This window comes from Arachis duranensis, chromosome 6 (genome assembly GCF_000817695.3).
Source record: "Arachis duranensis cultivar V14167 chromosome 6, aradu.V14167.gnm2.J7QH, whole genome shotgun sequence".
In the NCBI taxonomy this organism is placed as follows: Eukaryota; Viridiplantae; Streptophyta; class Magnoliopsida; order Fabales; family Fabaceae; genus Arachis; species Arachis duranensis.
Window position 1 is genome coordinate 95,421,878 of NC_029777.3, and position 10,586 is coordinate 95,432,463.

Below are 10,586 nucleotides of genomic sequence, written 5' to 3' on the forward strand. Positions count from 1 at the left end.
AAGAAGCATTTGGTTTACTTTTTATTTTCTACATTCAATTTTAGTATTTTTATTTTCAAGATTTTGTAAGGTAAAAAAAATAATAAAAAAACAAATTTAATCTTTTTCTTTTACTTTTTGTTACTTAAAAAAAAATAAAAAATAAAATACAAACCAAACATCCTCTTAATCTTTTTGGCGATAATATTATTACGCAATTACACAAAGTTGTAATCATGTGACAGGAATTTTATTTTTATTCGTAGTAATAAATCCCAGATGTTGGCCAGTTATTATTTATGTTTCTGGAGAATCTCCACGGGCAAGAAATTAATCATTACTCTCAATAATTGAAAAGAAAAAAGCAAACAAAAAGAAGAAGAAGAAATATAGTTGTATAGAATAAGCACATTCATATACTATTACAAAGTGTCACTTATTTCACTTAAACAGTAGTAGGGGAAGATATTATACATTCCGAAATATTAAAGCAGTACTTTTGAAATGAAAAATTTGGTATGACCTATAATTTAAACGACATAATTTTTTTGTACTCATCTAAGAAGTTGTAAATTTGAGTCTTTTTATCTTTAATAAAAAAAAACTTTATGATTTATTGAGGAAATTAAAATAGAAATTTCGTAAACTAAAGTAGAGGTTACATGTGAAATAATCAAGGTTCTAAAAATCGAATTAATCATCAAACTGCTTTAATTATTAATTTATTGGTTTATAGATTCAACCAGTTGAATCGTGACTGAATCATAAAAATTGTTTTATAATAAAATAATAAATAAAATATAAATAAATAAAGTAATATTACATAGTGGTACTACATTTGTATCGGTCTTCTTGATAGTAAAACATACATGAATTTTAAATTTCTCTACATAATGGTACTACATAGTTTTACAAAATCATTTTGACTTTTATACAATGAAATTCTAGACTAGGAAGAGTTATTAATGAAGGTAAAATTGACACAAAGAAAGTGTGTTGTATTTTTTATTTCTTTGATCTGCTTTGTTTTAATTTTCTTAATCGAATAATTGTCTTAAACCAATGGCTTGAACCCATACTTGATGTGAAGTAAGTAACTTCTTTCAAATGGACATAACACTGATAGTAATTTTAGTTAAAAATATGATCTATCTACCATATAGAACAATAAAAAAAATAATAACAAAACTATTGACCAAAAATAAAAATACATATTAAGAACTTATTAACGAAAGTATGAAACCAAATATATGTTGATCCAACAAACTAAACCAAACTAAAAGGAAAAAAATTATAAAGAAAAAGATACAAATTAAACCAAACAAAAAAGAGAGAGAACAAACAGTACATATACAAACACACAAAATTCAATTAAATCTAAAGTTTTCAGCTCACAAACAGTAATAATGTTCTCATAATTGTCCAACTAAAAATTAGACTTAGTTTCAAATTCAACATTAAAACTAAAGGAAATAGTATTAACTTAATTGCAATCGATTTACCAGGACATGGACAGCAACTCGCACAGATTTAAAAGATCTATTTTTTATATCTGCTTCTTATTGAAACTATCGAAATTTACAATAGAACAAATATCATTAAATAACAAGTTTATTTCTAACCTGTTAAATTACCCAAAAAAATCACACAGTACAGAAATTTTCATTCAAAAATAGTACACAAATACAGCAAAGTATTCGGTGCTAATCAAGAACAAATAATCATTCAAAAAAAAATACAAATCATTCAATAATTTCTGAATAGAGCATAAAAAACCGAATTTAGGAGAGGGTTTGGTGCAGAAAAAGCTTTTTTTCCTCAATTTTTCGAAGTACTTTTTTAAACCCAGCAACAAGTAACAACAACAAAGTTCACAACTTAACTAACAATAATTATTCAACAAAGTTCATAATTCAATTCACAGAAACATAAAAAAGATCACAGTTCACAGTAACCTTCGAACGGCTTGAACAAAACTTACAATAATTATAAAAAATTATTCTAATTATAGTTTAAAAAATTACCTAGAAACTAGAAGCCTTAAACAGAGCATGCAAGAGGGAGAGACCAAGACAAGGAGCAGCTTCGAACAGTGACTACGGTGAAACAGAGCTAATCCCGGCGGGACCGTGGCTGCCCGATGGAGGCTTCCACGTTCGCAAGGAAGCAGCGCGATGGAAGGGTAGGAAGGTTGCGATGTCTACTTCGTGATGGAGGGGAAGTGAGGGAGAAGGTGGTGGCTGTTTGAAGTTAGAAGTTCCGACGGTGGCGGTAGCAGGCAGTGGTTGGACGGAAGTGAGGGAGGACCAGGAGTTCGATGAGAGGAGCTCTGGACTGAGTGTGAGAGAGGCAGAGCGAGAGTTCTGGAGGCTAGAATTAGGTTAGGGCTGGAGTAGTGGAGTTTGCAAATGCGACATTTGCTTCCTAATTCAAAAAACCGACCAGGTCACGGTTTGGTTCAACTGACTGGTTTCTAGTCAGTTTGACAGTTCAATGACAATTTTTAAAATCAGCGGTTTTAACATCTAACTGATTCGTTTTTAGCAACGGTTCACGGTTTGACCGGTTCGACTTGTCAGTCAGAACCGGTTTTCAGAACCTTGGAAATAACAAATGCGGATGAAATTGTTTATAATTATCTCATTCATTCTCAACTGTAGTCGAGATATATTCATAATTATTTTGTCATTTATTTACATGTGTGATAGGTACAAAATAAAATTTTTTTACTATTTAACAAGTTTAATTATGCCTAATGCAGTGCAGATCTTAAATAATTTCAATTCTCTGATCTTTTGTTATTCTTTTAATATATTTAGTATATAACGAATATGTACGTTGTTGTGAGTTTATCCAATTGCATCTATAAGAGATACCAACGAAGGAATTTTGTTTGAATCTCTCGAGACTTCGTATTGCTTTGTATTGTTTGGGTTGATATTTTGAGGCGCTGAAAAACCTAAGATGAGGTTCTTGGGTCAAAAGGGGATTAGGAAGGCTGAATATAAGTTCTTTGCAATATTGACAAACCGAGACTTCATATTTAAGTCTTTTTAGACTGTGGATAATGATCATGATCATGTGCGCACGATGTTCAAGGTTTATGGGAGAATCTTAGCACAACAGTTCATGAAGTTGTATGTCGAGCTCGATGAGATTGGTGGAAGTGGAGCTGGATTGTCTATTTCTACACATTGGATCTACCAGTAACAACACGTTTGTTGCATTACGCTACACCAAGCTAATATATGGAGGAGGACTTTGAGTTGGATCAAGAATATATCGTTGAGACTGAAGAGTCCTCTTGTAGCTCTGAAGAGGATGCGTTTGTTGTAGATACGCTATTGGTACACAGGTTTCTGTTAGCCGCATCGCTTTTTGTATTAGACCTATATCCACTATTCTTAGCCATTGCGACACTGTGGACCTTGAGGTGACATAGGAGGATCCACTTTGCAACATTAGTGGTGCAGGAGATGATTATAACTTAAACGGAGGCGTTGAGTTTGAGGTGAGACACTAATTCATCAGGAGCAAGAAACCCGTGCATATAGGAGTTAAAAATTATAATATTTTATAGACTTCGAAAAACAATTAGTAGAGAAAAGCACCGAATATGGACAAGGTTATTTAACTTGTCTATCATCAAATAATCCCCCAATCAACATTATGATATATCATCGGGTAAATTGTTGCAACATCTGAAGATCAACATCAGTAGAAATATGTTATATTGTCTGTCTAAGTCATGTCATCTTAATGGTAAAGACCTCCTTCCTAGCTTGCGACTGTTAGAGTGGCTTGTCTTCAAATAGTTCCTTCACCCAATATATATCAAGTCGAATGCTGATGGTAAGTCTAGAGATTTGGTAATTTCTTAAATTTTAAAAAAAGGTAAAATTAAAATTAAAAATCAAATTATTAATTTAAAATTTAAAAAATTAGGATTAACAATTAAATACATTCACGTTATGTATGGTTATTATTAATCTCATCATAACCTCCTAATCTCTATGCATACCGCTGCAATCTCATTTTGTACCACTGCACCCCCGCAATCGTACCGACGTTGTCGCCGTCTCTCGCCGATACTGCTAAAGCTTTACCTCGTGCTGCTATCCTGCTGTAGCAAAGATAGATCCCATAACAGCCTTACCTATGCATTCTCTATAGCAAAGATAGGACACTGAGACAAGGACACAGAGACATAAAATCGTGTTTGGCAGGAGAGACATGGACAGAGACAATGTGTCCAAAGACACTGAATTAGTGTATTTTGTGTCCATCATGACAAGAAGGACACAGAGACACTAATAAGTGACACAACTTATTTTTCATTTTTTTTCATTATTCTTGTTAATTTTTCATAATTATATTTTTTATTATTATATTTTTCATCTCAAATTTTTTGAATGAAAAAAAATGAGAATAAATTAGATTTTCATAATTTGTTCTAGTTTATTACCAAACAGAATACAAGAACACAAAATTTTGTGTATCTGTCCATCAATATCTTGTCCTATCCTGTTCTCAGTGTCTTGTCTTATCCTGTTCTCAGAAACAAATGCAGCCTATAGTACTAGTCTATGAATGTATATGTATCTATTAGGGGTGCACAAACCTGGACCGGCCCGAAGACCCAGCCCGGCCACGAAGGAATTTGGACGGCGAAGACCCGGACCCAAAGTGACCCAGGGTGGACCCGGGGAAAAAATGAAATAAAAAAGGAAGTGAAGCTGGGACCGGGCCATGGCTCGGGTTACCCGAACCCGGCCCGGTGGCTCGGCCATATACACATTACACTAAAAGCGTTAGACAGGTTTCTAATTAGGGGCTAGGGCAAGGCAGTAAGGCATAACACAAAACACGCATTCACTGCCTCGTGCCTCCCTCAGCAGCTCAGCGCCTCAGCCATTCAGGCTCACTCCACACCCCAAGTCCCCACTCCCCACTCCCCACTCCGGCTCTAGCAGTCCCCATCCCCACGGCGCAGGCCGATCCGGTGACCCTGACCTCATCTTCTCTCCCCACGGCCCACTCCGAGTCTCGCGGCACGCACCACGCAGTCGCCGACTCCTCCCGTTCTTATCTCTTCTCAACCCTCCGTGTTTCACCCCAGTCACCGCCGAATCTCTTCGTTCAACGGACGACGGTGACGACGTATGGTGCTGCCTTGCTTCTCCGCGATGTTGCTCTGCTCTGGTCTGCTAATCCTGCTCCCTCTGCTCTGCTCTCTTCTCCGGTCTTCTTCTCAGGTCTTCTGCTCAGGTAAGTAATTAATTTTATTATTTCATTGATATTCTGATTAAGGATTAGGGTTTTTGATAAACAGAATTTGTGAATTTTGGTTGTAGGTGTTGATTTTCATTATTAGAACTCTGATTAGGTGTGGCTGTTGATGTGTGTTTAACTTATTTTTTATTATGATTCACTGTGGATTTTTGATAAATAGAATTTGTGAATTTTGGTTGTAGGTGTTGATTTTCATTAATAGAACTCTGATTAGGTGTGGGTGTTGATGTGTGTTTAGTTTATTTTTTGTTCTGATTCACTGTTTACTACTGATTTCTGGGTTTACTAATTCTTTACTGAGTAGGTGTGGGTTTACTGATTCTTTACTGATTAGGTGTGGGTGTTGATGTGTGTTAAATGATTTGTTTAGCTGATTAGTTACTGATTATCTTGTTCAGTTGTTCTTATGTTGTTCTTGATCACTGTTTACTGTTTAGCTGATTTCTGGGTTTACTGATTTTTTACTGATTAGGTGTGGGTGTTGATGTGTGTTAAATGATTTGTTTAGCTGATTTCTGGGTTTACTAATTTTTTTTATTGATTACTTGTTTTATGTTATGATAATTAGTTACTGATTATCTTGTTCTTGATCACTGTTTATTGTTTAGCTGATTGTTTGCTGATTTTTTACTGATTTCTAAATTTTTACTTGTGTTTACTGTATATTTACTGATTTGTTGTTTCATGTTTTATTATAAGATTTCTATCTTTCGATTTGTTGATTATTGTTGAATTTGTTCTTGATTTTGTTTGTTTAGGTAACGAACAATGGGAGGAGGAGATAATTGCATTCCTCCAGAAATTATGGAGGAGAATAAAACAATGGAAATTGAAGCTAAAAATGTTATTGTTCCTACTATTGATGTTGCCACAACTCTTGCTGAACCACAAGTTAATGAAGAAAATAAGGATACAAACATTGAGAATCCAGAAGCTGCTCGTAGGGGAAAGAAATCATATGTTTGGCTGCATTTTACTCAACTTCCATTAATTGAGACAAAGGGACTGCACCAAGCTAAATGTAATCATTGCCAGAAAAAATACGGTTGTCATCCTACTAAATATGGCACAAATTCTCTAAATAAGCATTTAAAGAGTGCTCATAAGTGGATATTTACTAAAGCGGGGAAGAAGGGGACACTTCATGGGTACATGCCCAAAATTGAGGAAGAAGAGGATCTATGCAAGGCTTTTAAGGGTTATAACTTAGAAGATCGTAAGAAGTCTATAGCTGAGTTTGTTGTACTTGATGAAATGCCGTTTAATATTGTCGAGGGAATTGGGTTTCGTAGGATGTTAAATCGATTTGAGCCAAGATTTACGGTACCATCTAGGATGACAGTCTCAAGAGATTGCTTTCAACTTTATTTAGATGAGAAGAAAAGGCTAAAAGAATGGTTAGCAAAATCATGTGCTCGGGTTTGTTTGACAATAGATTGTTGGACATCAAATCAAAATTATACTTATATGAGCTTGACTGCACATTTCGTTGATGAAGAATGGATGTTACAAAAGAGAATTATAAATTCCTGCCAAATTGAGAACCACAAGGGTGACACTGTTGGAAGAGAAATCGAAAAATGATTGAGAGAGTGGGGAATTGAAAAATCTTCACAATCACAGTGGATAATGCAACTTCAAATGACGATGGAGCTATTACTTATCTTCAAAGGAAATTAGGTGCAAGAGGTGGGTTGGTGTGTGGAGAAAAGTATATGCACGTGAGATGCTATGCTCATGTTCTTAATTTGATAGTGAATGAAGGAATTAAAGAGCAACACACTTCAATTGAAAGCATTAGAAATGCTGCAAGGTATGTTAGGTCCTCTCCTCAAAGGACTAAAAAATTTAAAGATTGCATTGAAGCTGAATTAATTGAATCTAAAAGTCTTGTGTGTTTGGATGTTCCAACTAGGTGGAATTCTACCTATCTAATGTTGGAACATGCCGAGAAATTTGAAAAAGCTTTTGATAGACTTTATGATCAATAACCTGATTTTCTTAGATGATTTGGAGAGGATTGTGGGGGAAAAAAGAAAATTGGTCCACCTACACCCCTTGATTGGCAACATGCTAGGTTATTCATGAATTTTTTGAGAGTTTTCTATGAGATAACTTTAACTTTCTCATCTTTCTTGCATGTTACATCTAACATATGTTTTCATGAAATTGCATCTGTTGCTTCTCAATTAACATCTTGGAGCCAAAATCAATCTGATTTGTTAGGAAATATGGCATGCTCTATGAAACATAAATATGATAAATATTGGGGACCGGTTGACAAATTGAATCCATTGTTACTTATTGCTGTTGTATTGGATCCTCGGTACAAACTAGATTATCTCTGTTGGTGTTTGGAGGATGTTTATGATAAGGAAGTATCTACTAGCATGACTGGTGTTGTTAAACTCACATTAGATACATTACATAAGTTTTATGAAAAAGAGGTTATCGATGATAAAGGAAGGGATGATGGTGGAGATTCATCTAGTATTGTATTGGATGACAATATTAAAATCTCAGCTGGTGCCAAGGGCGTTTCTGAAAATCGAGTGAACATGTGAAAAAAATAAAAAAGAGAGAAGACTAATGCAGATAGTAAGTCAGATGTGGAGAGATATTTGGCTGAGAATACTGTGGAAGATGAGAATTTTAATATATTGACTTGGTGGAAAGTAAATGCTTCAAAATACAGGATTCTTTCTCTCATAGCCCGCGACATCTTGGGTATTCCAGTTTCAACTGTTGCTTTTGAATCATGCTTCAGCACTGGTGAACGTGTGTTTGATGTCTTTTGTAGCTCTTTGTCACCATTAATGGCTGAAGCTTTGATATAAACTCAAAGTTGGTTGTGCCCTTCTAAACAAGACGTTGGAGATCAAGAGTTTGATCAATTTGATAACAGTCAGAAGATTGTTGAAGGTACATTTATGATATCTTTATTATTTGTGACTTATTTATTTCAAGTAATAATCTTTTATATGAAAAATGAGTAATTTTATATATTTTGTAGGTTTCACTAATGCATCCACATCACAAGGAACAAGTTGACAACATTAATGGTTATTGATAGAGGATGATTATTCTTATGTATTGTAAACCTTCACATTTCATGTTTAGAATGTATAAGACTTTAGACTAATGCATATTATTGTGTTATTTATATTGACTTAAATATTTAGTGTTATTAGACAATATTAGTATTGAACTATTGATTGTAATAATGCTTTGGTATTGATTGTGATTATGTTTTAATTTTGAAGAAGGGTTAGTTATGACCCGGTTTTCACCCGATTTTCACCCGGTTTAATTGTGGCCTGAAAGATTGTTGGTTTCATCGGGTTTAGGGCCGGGTCCGGGTCTAATAAATAGACCCGGTCTATATTTCATGTGCATCCCTAGTATCTATCTTCTTTAATTAATTCATACCAAACTAACTCATTCCCCATATATGCGTTACTGTAAATCTCTTCAAACAGGCACGCATGGCTTGGCTTAGTTCTTCGAATTGTTCGCGCAAATGATACTGAAATTATTTTACAAATTACTCATCGAATTATTAATTATTATTATCATCGAGTTTCTTATAATTAAAAAATAAAAAATAAAAATGGAGAAGAGCATTTCATTTCCCTGCAATGTCCATCCACGAGGTCACTAGCTCCCCCTCTCTTCCACCTGCTTTGCTTATTCATTCATCTCCTTCTCTTTCTATTGTAATGACCAATTTAAGATGATTATTTTAATAAATATGTGAATGATTATTTTAATTTTTAAATAAATAATTATTTTGATTAGATTAGATTTAGTTATGTATAATTAAAATATATTGGATGTTCAATTTATTAGGTATGCGATCATTATTTTTAAGTAAATAGTTATTTTTACTAAGCGTAAACGACGCCAATAACGACGTGTGGCAAGTCAAATAGCGACGGTGAAGTGTAATGATTATTAGACTAAATCTACAGCCTATTATCCACAATGTTTAGATTCTCTATTGTTTCTCTACCGGAATTATTTTAAATACTCTAATATTTTTTAGATCCCATATTAACAAAATTAATAATATCCAAAATTCTAAGTTTAAGATTGTATATAAATGTAATCAAGGAGTGTATTATAATTTCAAATGTCACGAGGATCCGATTTAGCAGATCTTCACTTTCGTTTGTGTGCCAAGTAATTCCCAGGATATCCATCTTGGTAGATTTTTTTTGCCGTCCATAAGAATTATCAATCCTAGTTTAATTTATAAAATCGATTTTTAATAAGTTTCTCGAATTTTTTTTAAAACTTCTTAATAATATTAAATAACCAGTAAGTCTTTTAGTTAGTTGAAGGATTCATTAAACAACATTTGATTATTTGAGATGCAAAATAGGAGCGGGCCGGGAAGAGCTAGGGGAGGCAAATACCAAAGATATAAAGCACTCATAATTATACAATTAATTGGATTAGATTGGGAACAACTATCTATAAGATTTAAGTGGCTCTGGTGATGAGATGACAAACCTTAAGGCATACGGATTTAAATTGTCAAACCAATTTAAATTTTATGATTTAAATTTTTTTCACTTAATTTAAGACATTTTTAACTTTACAAATAAAATTAGTTTTATTCTTAACAAGATTTTAAAAATGTAAAACTAAGGTGTAGTTTGGATAAACAACTTAATTAAATTTTTTTTAGAAAAATAGCTTAAACAATAAATAGCTATATTTAAAGTAGCTTATAAATAAGTTATTTTGTATTTGAATTTTTAGTTTTAAAAATATTTATTTTATAGAAATGTGATAAAAAGTAGTAACATTATAAGAGAAGTCATTTTTTTTAACTTCTCTATAAGCTCCTAAGGGTTTGTTTGGATAAGCTTCTAAAAACATTTTTTTTCGAGTTATCTTTTTTTAAAAGATCTTATGGAAAAGTAAAAGTAATTTCATGTTTGGATATCTCATGTAAAAATATCTTTTTATTTATTAATTATATTTGAGTATAACAATATAAATGTACTTTTTGTTTATCTATTACATGAAAAATATTTTTTTAAGAAATTTTTTTTTAAAAAAATGACGTAAATTACAACTTCTCACAAAAGATATTTTTTATTTTTTTAGTATTTTTATTTTTACAATTAAAAATTTGCTAAACATGTTAACGAATAAAAATAAATATTTTTTTATCAAAATAATAACTTACAAATAAATACTAAATAATTTCTTAGAAAGTTGTAATTTAATTTTAAAAATTGTATCAAATATTAATACTACTATTTTTCATAAGTCAAAAGTTTAAAATAATTATTTTTAAAGCT